Genomic DNA, 13591 nt, shown 5'->3' with positions numbered 1-13591 from the left:
TCTCCTCCAGGTTGTGGAGGTGTTCCTCGGTGTCTCGACCCGTGATGAGGATGTCGTCCTGGAATACGATCGTTCCAAGAATGGATTTAAGCAGCCTTTCCACGTTTCGTTGAAAAATCGCGGCCGCTGATCGAATGCCAAACGGGCACCTGTTATAAACGAACAGTCCCTTGTGCGTGGTGATGGTGGTCAGTAGTTTAGATTCGTCGGCCAGTTCCTGGGTCATATAGGCTGGAGTGAGGTCCAACTTGGTGAACAGCTTGCCGCCTGCCAGCGTGGCGAAGAGGTCCTCCGCTTTCGGGAGCGGGTATTGATCTTGTAGGGACACCCGATTGATGGTGGCCATGTATTTGCCACATTTCCTGACACAGCCATTCGCTTTTAGGATGGGAACGATGAGGCTCACCCAGTCACTGAATTCGACAGGCGAGATGATGCCCTCTCTCAACAGCCGGTCCAATTCGCTCTCGATCTTTTCCCGCATCACATATGGCACCGCTCTGGCTTTGTGCTGCACTGGCCTGGCGTCCGGGGTGATGTGTATCACTACTTTAGTACCTTTTGAAAATCCCGATGCTAGGTTGGAATAGTGAATCGAATTGTTGTACGACTTGTGAGCACGAACTTCACTCCACAGATGACATTGCGTGAACATCCCCCCATTTCCAGTTTATCTTGGCTAACCAGCTCCTCACCAATAGTGTGGGACCATTGCCTGGGACAATCCAGAGCGGCAGACGATTCACTAACCCATTGTGTGTGACAGCTAACATTGCACTGCCTAACACCGGGATGATTTCTTTAGTGTAAGTCCGTAATTGTGTCTCAATACGTGCTAATTTGGGTCCACTGGCTTTAAGTGGCCATAGCTTCTCAAATTGCTGAACGCCCATGAGTGACTGGCTGGCCCCAGTGTCCAGCTCCATGCATACTGGGATACCATTTAATAAAACCCTCATCATCATTGGTGGCGTTTTGGTGTATGAACTGTGAATATTCGCCACATGGACCCGCTGAACTTCAGCATCCATCGATTTGCCCCAAAAGTCAGCCTGCCTCAAAGAACCCTCTTCTGGTCCATCCACCTCATATATTAGTCAGGTTGCAGACTTCCTGCACATTCGAGCTAAGTGGCCACTGAGATTGCAGTTCCTGCAGACAAACTGTTGAAATTTGCAAGATTTAGGTGAGTGTTTTCCCCCATACCTCCAGCATAGAAACATCGAAAATAGGTGCAGGAGTAGGCCATTCGGCCTTTCGAGCTTGCACCATCATTCAATGAGTTCATGGCTGAACATAGTTAAAGTTAAAGTTTCCATTGTTGGGAACAAAGGGACGATGGCCAGGCATTCCGCGTTGACTGTTCCTTTGACTGCTCTTAAATACCCTATTGGTGGATGTCAATGGTCCCATCCCGGCAGCATTGTCCACTGTGATTGCATGAATGTCCGTTCAGCCTGCCGTTGTCTCTGTTGAAGTCCTACTCTGGGGTCTATTGCTGCCTGGGGAGTGTCGGAATGCCTCTGCCTGCCTGCGGGGCTCTGAGTCACATTGATGATGTTGACTCCCTGATCCATCGCCGCGTTAGAGGCAGAATTGCGCGCGTATATTATTTTTGTCTCTTTCTCCCCGCCATGAAAGTTTGAGTTATCAATGCTGCCACTTCCAAGGTCAAATCCTTGGTCTCAATTAATTTGTGGAAAATTCCTGCATGACCGATGCCTTCATAGAAACATAGAAACATAGAAAATAGGTGCAGGAGTAGGCCATTCGGCCCTTCTAGCCTGCACCGCCATTCAATGAGTTCATGGCTGAACATGCAACTTCAGTACCCCATTCCTGTTTTTTCACCATACCCCTTGATCCCCCTAGTAGTAAGGACTTCATCTAACTCCTTTTTGAATATATTTAGTGAATTGGCCTCTACAACTTTCTGTGGTAGAGAATTCCACAGGTTTACCACTCTCTGGGTGAAGAAATTCCTCCTCATCTCGGTCCTAAATGGCTTACCCCTTATCCTTAGACTGTGTCCCCTGATTCTGGACTTCCCCAACATTGGGAACATTCTTCCTGCATCTAACCTGTCTAACCCCGTCAGAATTTTAAACGTTTCTATGAGGTCCCCTCTCATTCTTCTGAACTCCAGTGAATACAAGCCCAGTTGATCCAGTCTTTCTTGATAGGTCAGTCCCGCCATCCCGGGAATCAGTCTGGTGAACCTTCGCTGCACTCCCTCAATAGCAAGAATGTCCTTCCTCAGGTTAGGAGACCAAAACTGTACACAATACTCCAGGTGTGGCCTCACCAAGGCCCTGTACAACTGTAGCAACACATCCCTGCCCCTGTACTCAAATCCCCTCGCTATGAAGGTCAACATGCCATTTGCTTTCTTAACCGCCTGCTGTACCTGCATGCCAACCTTCAATGACTGATGTACCATGACACCCAGGTCTCTTTGCACCTCCCCTTTTCCTAATCTGTCACCATTCAGATAATAGTCTGTCTCTCTGTTTTTACCACCAAAGTGGATAACCTCACATTTATCCACATTATACTTCATCTGCCATGCATTTGCCCATTCACCTAACCTATCCAAGTCGCTCTGCAGCCTCATAGCATCCTCCTCGCAGCTCACACTGCCACCCAACTTAGTGGTCATCCGCAAATTTGGAAATACTACATTTAATCCCCTCGTCTAAATCATTAATGTACAGTGTAAACAGCTGGGGCCCCAGCACAGAACCTTGCGGTACCCCACTAGTCACTGCCTGCTATTCTGAAAAGTCCCCATTTACTCCTACTCTTTGCTTCCTGTCTGACAACCAGTTTTCAATCCATGTCAACACACTACCCCCAATCCCATGTGCTTTAACTTTGCACATTAATCTCTTGTGTGGGACCTTGTCGAAAGCCTTCTGAAAGTCCAAATATACCACATCAACTGGTTCTCCCTTGTCCACTCCACTGGAAACATCCTCAAAAAATTCCAGAAGATTTGTCAAGCATGATTTCCCTTTCACAAATCCATGCTGACTTGGACCTATCATATCACCTCTTTCCAAATGCACTGCTATGACATCCTAAATAAATGATTCCATCATTTTACCCACGACCGATGTCAGGCTGACCGGTCTATAATTCCCTGTTATCTCTCTCCCTCCTTTCTTAAAAAGTGGGGTTACATTGGCTACCCTCCACTCCATAGGAACTGATCCAGAGTCAATGGAATGTTGGAAAATGACTGTCAATGCATCCACTATTTCCAAGGCCACCTCCTTAAGTACTCTGGGATGCAGTCCATCAGGCCCTGGGGATTTATCGGCCTTCAATCCCATCAATTTCCCCAACACAATTTCCCGACTAATAAGGATTTCCCTCAGTTCCTCCTCCTTACTAGACCCTCCGACCCCTTTTGTTTGTGTCCTCCTTAGTGAATACCGAACCAAAGTACTTGTTCAATTGGTCCGCCATTTCTTTGTTCCCCGTTATGACTTCCCCTGATTCTGACTGCAGGGGACCTACATTTGTCTTTACTAACCTTTTTCTCTTTACATATCTACAGAAACTTTTGCAATCCATCTTAATGTTCCCTGCAAGCTTCTTTCGTACTCCATTTTCCCTGCCCTAATCAAACCCTTTGCCCTCCTCTGCTGAGTTCTAAATTTCTCCCAGTCCCCGGGTTCGCTGCTATTTCTGGCCAATTTGTATGCCACTTCCTTGGCTTTAATACTATCCCTGATTTCCCTTGATAGCCACGGTTGAGCCACCTTCCCTTTTTTATTTTTACGCCAGACAGGAATGTACAATTGTTGTAGTTCATCCATGCGGTCTCTAAATGTCTCCCATTGCCCATCGACAGTCAACCCCTTCAGTATCATTCGCCAATCTATCCTAGCCAATTCACGCCTCATACCTTCAAAGTTACCCTTCTTTAAGTTCTGGACCATGGTCTCTGAATTAACTGTTTCATTCTCCATCCTAATGCAGAATTCCACCATATTATGGTCACTCTTCCCCAAGGGGCCTTGCACAATGAGATTGCTAATTAATCCTCTCTCATTACACAACACCCAGTCTAAGATGGCCTCCCCCCTAGTTGGTTCCTCGACATATTGGTCTAAAATCCATCCCTTATGCACTCCAGGAAATCCTCCTCCACCGTATTGCTTCCAGTTTGGTTCGCCCAATCTATGTGCATATTAAAGTCACCCATTATAACTGCTGCACCTTTATTGCACGCACCCCTAATTTCATGTTTGATGCCCTCCCCAACATCACTACTACTGTTTGGAGGTCTGTACACAACTCCCACTAACGTTTTTTGCCCTTTGGTATTCTGCAGCTCTACCCATATAGATTCCACATCATCCAAGCTAATGTCCTTCCGAACTATTGCCTTAATTTCCTCCTTAACCAGCAATGCTACCCCACCTCCTTTTCCTTTTATTCTATCTTTCCTGAATGTTGAATACCCCTGGATGTTGAGTTCTCAGCCCTGATCATCCTGGAGCCACGTCTCCGTAATCCCAATCACATCATATTTGTTAACATCTATTTGCACAGTTAATTCATCCACCTTATTGCGGATACTCCTTGCATTGAGACACAAAGCCTTCAGGCTTGTTTTTTTAACACCCTTTGTCCTTTTAGAATTTTGCTGTACAATGGCCCTTTTTGTTCTTTGCCTTGGGTTTCTCTGCCCTCCACTTTTCCTCATCTCCTTTCTGTCTTTTGCTTTTGCCTCCTTTTTGTTTCCCTCTGTCTCCCTGCATTGGTTCCCATCCCCCTGCCATATTAGCTTAACTCCTCCCCAACAGCACTAGCAAACACTCCCCCTAGGACATTGGTTCCGGTCCTGCCCAGGTGCAGACCGTCTGGTTTGTACTGGTCCCACCTCCCCCAATGCCCCAGGAATTTGAATCCCTCCCTGCTGCACCACTGCTCAAGCCACGTATTCATCTGCGCTATCCTGCGATTCCTACTCTGACTATCACGTGGCACTGGTAGCAATCCCGAGATTACTACTTTTGAGGTCCTACTTTTTAATTTAGCTCCTAGCTCCTTAAATTCGTTTCGTAGGACCTCATCCCTTTTTTTACCTATGCCGTTGGTACCAATGTGCACCACGAGAACTGGCTGATCTCCCTCCCTTTTTAGAATGTCCTGCACCCGCTCCGAGACATCCTTGACCCTTTCACCAGGGAGGCAACATACCATCCTGGAGTCTCGGTAGCGGCCGCAGAAACGCCTACCTATTCCCCTACAATTGAATCCCCTATCACTATCGCTCTCCCACTCTTTTTCCTGCCCTCCTGTGCAACAGAGCCAGCCACGATGCCATGAACTTGGCTGCTGCTGCCCTCCCCTGATGAGTCATCCCCCTCAACAGTACCCAAAGCAGTGTATCTGTTTTGCAGGGGGATGACCACAGGGGACTCCTGCACTACCTTCCTTGCACTGCTCTTTCTGTTGGTCTTCCATTCCCTATCTGGCTGTGGACCCTTTCCCTGCGGTACGACCAACTCGCTACACATGATACTCACGTCATTCTCAGCAGCGTGGATGCTCCAGAGTGAATCCACCCTCAGCTCCAACTCCGCAACATGGACCGTCAGGAGCTGGAGGTGGATACATTTCCTGCACACATAATCGTCAGGGACACTGGAGTCGTCCCTGAGTTCCCACATGGTACAGGAGGAGCATAACACCCGACCGAGCTCTCCTGCCATGACTTAACCCTTAGATACACTTAAATTGGCAATAACAATGTTAAAGTTTACTCACTATTATAGAAGAGAAAAAAGAAAAACTACTCACCAATCACCAGCCAATCACTTACCCCCTTGGCTGTGACGTCACCTTTTGATTTCTTTCTACTTCTTTTTTGCCTTCTCTCCCCGCTGCAGCTGTACAAGCACGCCTCTCGCTGCCGCTGAGCCTTTATAGGCCTCACCAACCACGAACTCCCGCCTCTCGGACTGCCGCCGCCTCTCGCTGCCGCTGAGCCTTTATGCATTAAAGAAGTCCCTTAGCATCTCTCCCCTGCAGGCGTCTGTGAACTTACAGAGGCTGGCCAAATGCCGGAGGTCCGCTACAAAGTCCGGCATGCTCTGTCCTTCACGACGTCGGTGGGTGTAGAATCTGTGTCGGTCCATATGTATGCTACTCGCCATTTTGAGGTGCTCCCCGATCAATTTGCTAAGTTCTTCAAAGGTTTTGTCTGCCGGCTTTTCATCCCAGTCATCCCCAACACAGTACCGTTCCTCTGTGCTACTGGTGGCCATTCTCGTGGGTCGTGAATTCCCGTTTCTCGTCGCCAATGTAAGGTCCTTACTCTACAGTATGAAACCACACGAGGCACATTCTGGGGACAAGGTCACTCTGTGACCTTAACTCTTTATTCACAGGACTCCAGAGACAATGACCCTGCGTGGGACCTCCCTTTTTATACCTGTGTGATTAGGTAAGGAGTGTCTCCCACAAGTTCACCCCTTGTGGTCAAGGTGTGCATCTAGGTTGAGTGTATACAGTAATACAGTGGTGTTACATTGTGGTTACATACATGACAATAACTGGACCAAAAGTGTGAGGGAAATCCCAGCCATAGTGGTTTTAATTTCCTCCTGCTACTTGCTGATTGCTCAATCCCCTCTCTGTTTAGTTGTGATTTGTTGCCGTTTGACTTAAATTCCATATTCATAAATCGGGTGTAATGCAGAAATTTGCACTGAGAAGATGGCAGAATTGTGACAGACAAAATGTAGGCTAGATACCAAGGGACTGAATTTTTGATGGCCCCGCTTTGCCGACCGAAGTGAGGTAGACTGAGATTTGGGTGCGTCCAAGACCCAAGACACTGATTCCATCCGAACTTGTGAGGATAGGGCCACCAGCAGGCTTCTTGAGTGTTCTAATAGTGCCTGTTCCAAATCACCCCCGAAATACTGAGTGGTCCAAGGCCTGAGACCTTACCTGTGGCTGAAGAAAAATGGAGTCTTCGGCTGGCACCTAAGAAAGATAATCGATTTCCTTTGGGATTGATTGCCATTCTCATCTAAAGTTTCTGGACCTTTCAAAAGATTTCAGTGGAGCTAATGCCAGATTACAACTGATATCTTAAACTGGATGGAATTCCCAGGGTAGCCTGGGAACTCCTCAGACACACTCACTTTGCAGGGAGTGGAATATCTGTCCACAGTTGCCCTGCTGGAAGTTGGCTGCATTGAAAAAAATGGTTCATTATCCTCGTGGAACCAGACAATCTATGCACTCTCGACCCTTGATCCAGCCTGGAATTTCAGCCCCAGTATTTTTATATATAATATTGTTTCTCATTTGGCCTGCAAGTTCACTGTCCCTGCTCATGTCCAAACACTATAAATGCTGAGAGTGTTAATTTAAATAATTCTGAATGCATTCTTTAATAATAATTTCTAATCTAGTAGTAATGGATAGGAAAAACTTTTGTATTTCTAATTGGTTTGCCAAGCAGTGAGAGACTATTATTGTACAAAGTGTGTTAGTATAGTCTAATCACATTCTTTGTGCATGAGTTAAAAACATGCCAAACAAATGGGAAAATATGATTCCCAGTAAACTTAGAAGAAATTAACTGGATGGCAAAAGTGTTTAAATCTAAAACTTTACTCCATAAATTACAGTGTGGGTTCTGGCATTTAATAGAAAGGGAGATTGAAGGGTAGAGTCACAGCTGGATGGTCTTTGGCATATCCTGGCAGGCATCCACTGAGTGCATTTGTGGAGATATAGGGCCCAAGTTTCCACAAGAAAAAAAACGGGCGTCCCTCCGAGCTGGGCGCCCGTTTTTCACGCCTAAAACGGCGCCTAAAAAAATCCTCGGTATTCTCCACCTAATTGCAGGTCCTCTGGCCCTCGGCGCAGCCAGCACGAGCTGTGGGGGGGGGGGCGGAGCCAGGTCCCTGCGCTGAAAACAGTGCCGGGACCTCTGCACATGCGCGCTACAGTCGGCACGCAAGTGCAGTAGCTCCAGGCGCCGAACTGTGTGGGAGGGGCCCGAAGCACGCAGCCCCTAGCCCTGGCCCAATGGCCTCACTGGGGCTGTGTGAATAAGGCTCCTCCCACGGCCAGCTCCTGCTTCCCCCCCCCCGCCCCCCCCAACCGCCCCCGACCGGACCCGACACCCGCTCCCCCCTGCCTCCGGACCAGACCCGACACCCGCTTCCCCCCACCTCTCTCCCTCCCCCTCTCTCTCTCTCCCTCCCCCTCTCTCTCTCTCCCTCCCTCCCTCTCTCTCTCTCTCTCCCCCTCCCTCCCGCTCAGCGGCACGAACGGCTGCAGAATTCTCCCTGGCTGAAGCACTTTCACACAGGTAGGAAGATGGTTTATTTAATCTTTTCTTGGCTTATAAATATTTATTCAGGTTGGATTTATTTGTATAATATTTGTAGAAGTATAAATAAGGATTTATTGTAGAATTTAATGAGTTCCCTTCCCCCCCCCCCTCCCCCCCCCCCACCTCGTTCTGGACGCCTAATTTGTAACCTGCGCCTGATTTTTTAATGTGTAGAACAGGTTTTTTCAGTTCTACAAAAATCTTCACTGGCTCCATTCTACTTTAGTTTGGAGTACGTTTTCACTGTGGAAACTTTCAAATCAGGCGTCAGTGGCCGGACACGCCCCCTTTTGAAGAAAAAATTCTGTTCCAAAGTAGAACTGTTCTACCTGACTAGAATTGCAGAAAAAAAAATGTGGAGAATTGCGATTTCTAAGATAGTCCGTTCTCCACCAGTTGCTCCTAAAAATCAGGCGCAAATCATGTGGAAACTTGGGCCCATAGAGTGGGTTATATGCCCATCCTCTCAAATGGAGGCTTCAGGCTAGGAAGAAGAAAAGAGGACAAACATACAAAATAGAAAAAAGGAGGTTAGAACTTGCACAAATACGCCCAAAAAGAAAAATGCTGTAGCTTATAGGGCTAATTCCAGGCTCTCAATTTGGAAACCATGCTTTAAGCTAGCTTAGGTTGGAAACACAGGACTACACCATGGTAGCCCTGATTCTCCAACGTGCTCCCTTGAGTATGGCTTGCACTGAGAATGTGGTATCGCAGAGTTAGCTGTTATATCTTAAGTTGAGTATTGTTTTCTGAAAAGCTCACACTGCCACAAACATTGGGTGATGTCTTTGTTGAAATAAATAAAATTCAAGAATAAAAAAGTTAACTGGAACTCTTCATTAAAATGAGACAATGGGGCTGCTATTGTCCTTCCCCCCCTCCCCCGCACCACCCCGGTGCAGCGCTCTCTGGAGACCCGCTCCTTAGTCACTCCATGCACCGATGTGACATGGAGATGCCTTTGTGTGTGAATGCAAGGCCACGAATTTTAATATTTTAGTGGAGCTTCTGGCATGCAGTTCATGATGTGCTGGGAGCACCGTGGGGGTTGAGGTGTTCGCAGCCACTGACGGGCTGCTGGCTGACTGAAGCATCATTTTTGTCTTGTGTGTATGCTTGGGTTTACTAGCCAACAGGTGGTGCCACTGTCGGAGGTCATTGGGCTGTGAGCACATGTATGCGGCCCAGGTATAAAAGGCCAGCCATCTTGTAATGTAATCACTTTGGGCCCTAATAAAGTAGAGCCAGGTTTGTACCTGTTCAGAGTTTACAGTATTCAGTCTATTGAGTTATTGCATACACAACATTTGGTGACGAGGTAACAAGAACCTTCGCATGCAAAAATGAGCACAATTGGAATTCTGGAGTGATTCGTGGCGGGAGAAGATTGGGCAGACTTTGTAGCCCGCTTGAACCAGTACTTCGTGGCCAACAAAATGGAGAAAGAGGCAGACGCAGTTCGGCGCCGGGCGGTCCTCCTCACGGTTTGCGGTCCGAAAATCGATGGACTCAAGGAATCTCCTCTCGCCCTTAAGTCCAACGGACAAGGACTATGAAACACTGTGTGCTCTGGTACGTGATCATCTCAAACCAGATGAAGGCATCATCATCTCAAGATATCGATTCTATACGCACGGTCGTTCTGAGGGCCAGGATGTATCGGAATTCGTTGCCGATCTAAGATGTCTAGCTGGACGGTGTAAGTTCGAAACTGCGTTGGCAGACATGCTGTGGGACTTCTTTGTAATCAGCATCAACCACGAGGTGATCCATCGTAAGTTACTGGTGCGGAGTCGCTGGATTTGAGCAAGGCCATCACGATTGCCCAGACATGCATGACGATGGAGAAAAGCTTAACGCAGATATCATTGAAAAATCGGAACTCGGCAAGTACTGTAAACAAGATAGTATCGTCGTTTCGCAGAGCTGCATATGGCAGGGCCTACCCAACTGCATACGCGAAACCTGTGGTTGCTCAAAGTCCGCCAATGGGAATGAATCCAATATCACCATGTTGGCGTTGTAGGGGAAATCATCGGCATCATCAGTGTTGGTTTAAACAGTATATTTGTAAAGACTGTTCGAGAGTGGGGCATCTCCAGTGCATGTGTCTGCAACTGAGCATGCATGCTGCAACACACCATGTGGAGGATGATGACCAGTCTAGCGTGGATCTGGATATGCAATCCGAGATAACCAGAGGAGGAAGTGTATGGACTGTATTCGTTCCTAACAAATAGCCAACCGATAATGATTAATGTAAAACTTAATGGTGTGCCGGTATCGGTGGAATTGGACACGGGTGCGAGTCAATCAATAATGAGCCAGAGGACATTCACCAGGCTGTGGGATACTAAGGCTCTGAGGCCTAAGCTGAGTCCAGTCAATGCCAAGTTGCGTACGTACACTAAAGAACTCACAACGGTGATTGGCAGTGCAGTAATCAAGGTGTCGTATGATGGTGCGGTTCAGATTTACCGTTATGGATTGTTCCAGGCAATGGTCCAATGCTGTTCTGCAGGAACTGGTTAGCAAAAAATCAAATGGAACTGGAATGAGATCAAAGCGTTGTTGTTGGAGGAGGATACTCCATGTGCTCAAGTGCTGAGCAAGTTCCCCTTGCTGTTTGAACCAGGCATTGGCAATTTCACAGGAGCCAAGGTGCAGATCCATGTGGACTTGGATGCAAGACCATCCATCATAAAGCTTAGGCAGTTCTGCACATGATGAGGGCGAAGGTCGAAATCGAACTGGCCAGACTCCAGCGTGTGGGGATCATATCACCGGTCGAATTTAACGAATGGGCCAGCCTCATTGTTCCCATGTAGAAAAGTGATGGCACTGTCAGGATTTGTGGAGACTACAAGGTTACGATCAATCGAGTTTCGAAACTGGATCAATACCCGCTAGCAAAGGCTGATGACCTGTTTGCAACGTTATCCGGGGGGAAGTCGTTCACAAAACTGGATTTGACGTCGGTCTACATGACACAGGAGCTGATCGACACGTTGAAGAAACTTACGTGCATCAACACTCATAAAGGACTGTTTATCTAAAGCAGGTGCCCTTTTGGAATTCGCTCGGCTGCAGCCATATTTCAGAGGAACATGGAGTGTCTACTGAAGTCCGTCCCCAGAACGATTGTGTTCCAAGATGACATCCTGGTCACAGGTCGTGACTCCGCCGAACATCTGAACAACCTCGAAGAGGTTCTACATCGTCTGGACAAAGTGGGACTCAGACTGAAATGCTTGAAGTGTGTCTTCATACACCGGAAGTCGAATTCTTGGGGAGGATAATTGCTGCTGATGGTATTAGGCCTACGGACTCAAAAACGAAGGCCATCACAAATGCACCCAAGCCTCAGAATGTGACGGAGCTGCGTTCGTTCCTTGGTCTACTCAACTACTTTGGTAATTTATTACCTAGATTGAGCACCTTATTAGGGCCACTGCACATACTGCTAAGAAAAGGTGACAACTGGGTTTGGGATGCATCTCAAGATAGAGCTTTTGAAAAAGCTACTAATTCGCTTTGCTCTAACAAGCTGCTGATACATTATGATCTGTGTAAGCGTCTAGTATTGGCCTGTGATGCCTCGTCATATGGAGTTGGTTGCGTGCTCCAACAAGCTAATGAGTCGGGCAAATTACAACCTATTGCATATGCTTCAAAAAGTTTGTCAAAGGCGGAAAGAGCCTACAGCATGGTAGAGAAAGAAGCACTAGTCTGTGTGCATGGGGTTAAAAAGATGCATCAGTACCTATTTGGTCTTCGGTTTGAACTGGAAACAGATCACAAGCCACTCATTTCATTGTTTTCGGAAAACAAAGGTATCAATACCAATGCATCGTCTCACATCCAGAAGTGGGCGCTGACATTATTTGCCTATGATTATGACATTCGCCATAGACCTGGCACTGAGAATTGTGCCGATGCTTTGAGCCATCTGCTGTTGCCCACACCGGAGGTGGAAACGCCACAACCGGCAGACCTACTGTTAGTCATGGATGCTTTTGAAAGTGAAGGAACCCCTGTCACGGCCCAACAAGTTAAGACCTGGACCAGCCAGGACCCGATATTATCGGTTGTGAAACGTTGTATCCTTAGTGATGATTGGTCTGCCATACCCAAGCAAATGTGTGAGAAGACCAAACCTTACAACCGTCACAAAGGCAAACTATCCATTCAATCAGATTGTATACTGTGGGGTAATCGTGTTGTTATGCCCAAGAAAGGCAGAGAGAAATTTGTGCATGATCTACATAGCACTCCTCCTGGTATTGTGATGATGAAAGCCATTGCCAGGTCTCATGTATGGTGGCCTGGAATTGACTCTGATCTGGAATCATGTGTGCATCAGTGCAACACTTGCATGCAGCTTAGAAAGCACCAGCGGAATCGTCGCTGAGTCTGTGGTGGTGGCCATCTAAACCGTGGTCTAGGATCCACATCGACTTTACAGGTCCCTTCCTGGGAAAGATGTTCTTAGTTGTCGTGGATGCTTATTCGAAGTGGATAGAGTGTACAATCATGTCATCCAGCACATTCATAGCTACCATTGAGAGCCTTCGTGTCATGTTTGCTACGCATGGTCTGCCTGACATTGTTGTAAGCAACAACGGATCATGCTTCACCAGTATGGAGTTTCAAGAGTTCATGGAAACTCAATGGTATCAAATATGTGAGGTCAACACCATTCAAACCCGTATCTAATGGACAAGCAGAGTGTGCGGTCCAAACCACCAAGCAGAGTATGAAACGTGTAACTCAAAGTTCACTGCAAACTCGCTTGTCACGCATATTGCTTAATTACAGGACAAGACCCCATACGCTTACCAGGGTCTCCCCTGCTGAACTGTTTATGAAGAAAGGTCTCAAGACCAGACTCTTTCTTGTCCACCCTGACTTGAATAATCGTGTCGAATACAGACGTCAAAGTCAGCAAGGGTATCATGATTGCGCTGCTGTGTCATGCGATATTTCTATCAATGATCCTGTGTATGTACTGAATTATGGTCAAGGTCCCAAATGGATCGCTGTTACGGCCAAGGAGGGGAACAGAGTGTTTATTGTTAAGCTCAAGAATGGGCAGACATGCAGGAAATATGTTGATCAGTTAAAGCTGCGGCACACGGATGAAGACACAATCAGTCTGAGGAAAACACAATTAGTGACCAACCAACCTACCCTCAGTCATCAGAGGACTCCGCT

At 47.2% G+C, this 13591-nt stretch overlaps 1 protein-coding gene across 1 annotated transcript in view; it reads left to right on the top strand.

Moving 5' to 3' along the window:
- Positions 1 to 13591, top strand: part of gucy1a2 (guanylate cyclase 1, soluble, alpha 2) — a 308256-nt gene that overhangs the window by 66407 nt on the left and 228258 nt on the right. The gene's annotated exons all lie outside the window — the stretch shown is intronic.

Source organism: Pristiophorus japonicus, chromosome 10 (assembly GCF_044704955.1).
Source record: "Pristiophorus japonicus isolate sPriJap1 chromosome 10, sPriJap1.hap1, whole genome shotgun sequence".
Lineage (NCBI taxonomy): Eukaryota > Metazoa > Chordata > Chondrichthyes > Pristiophoridae > Pristiophorus > Pristiophorus japonicus.
This window is presented reverse-complemented; position numbering and strand designations above follow the sequence as displayed.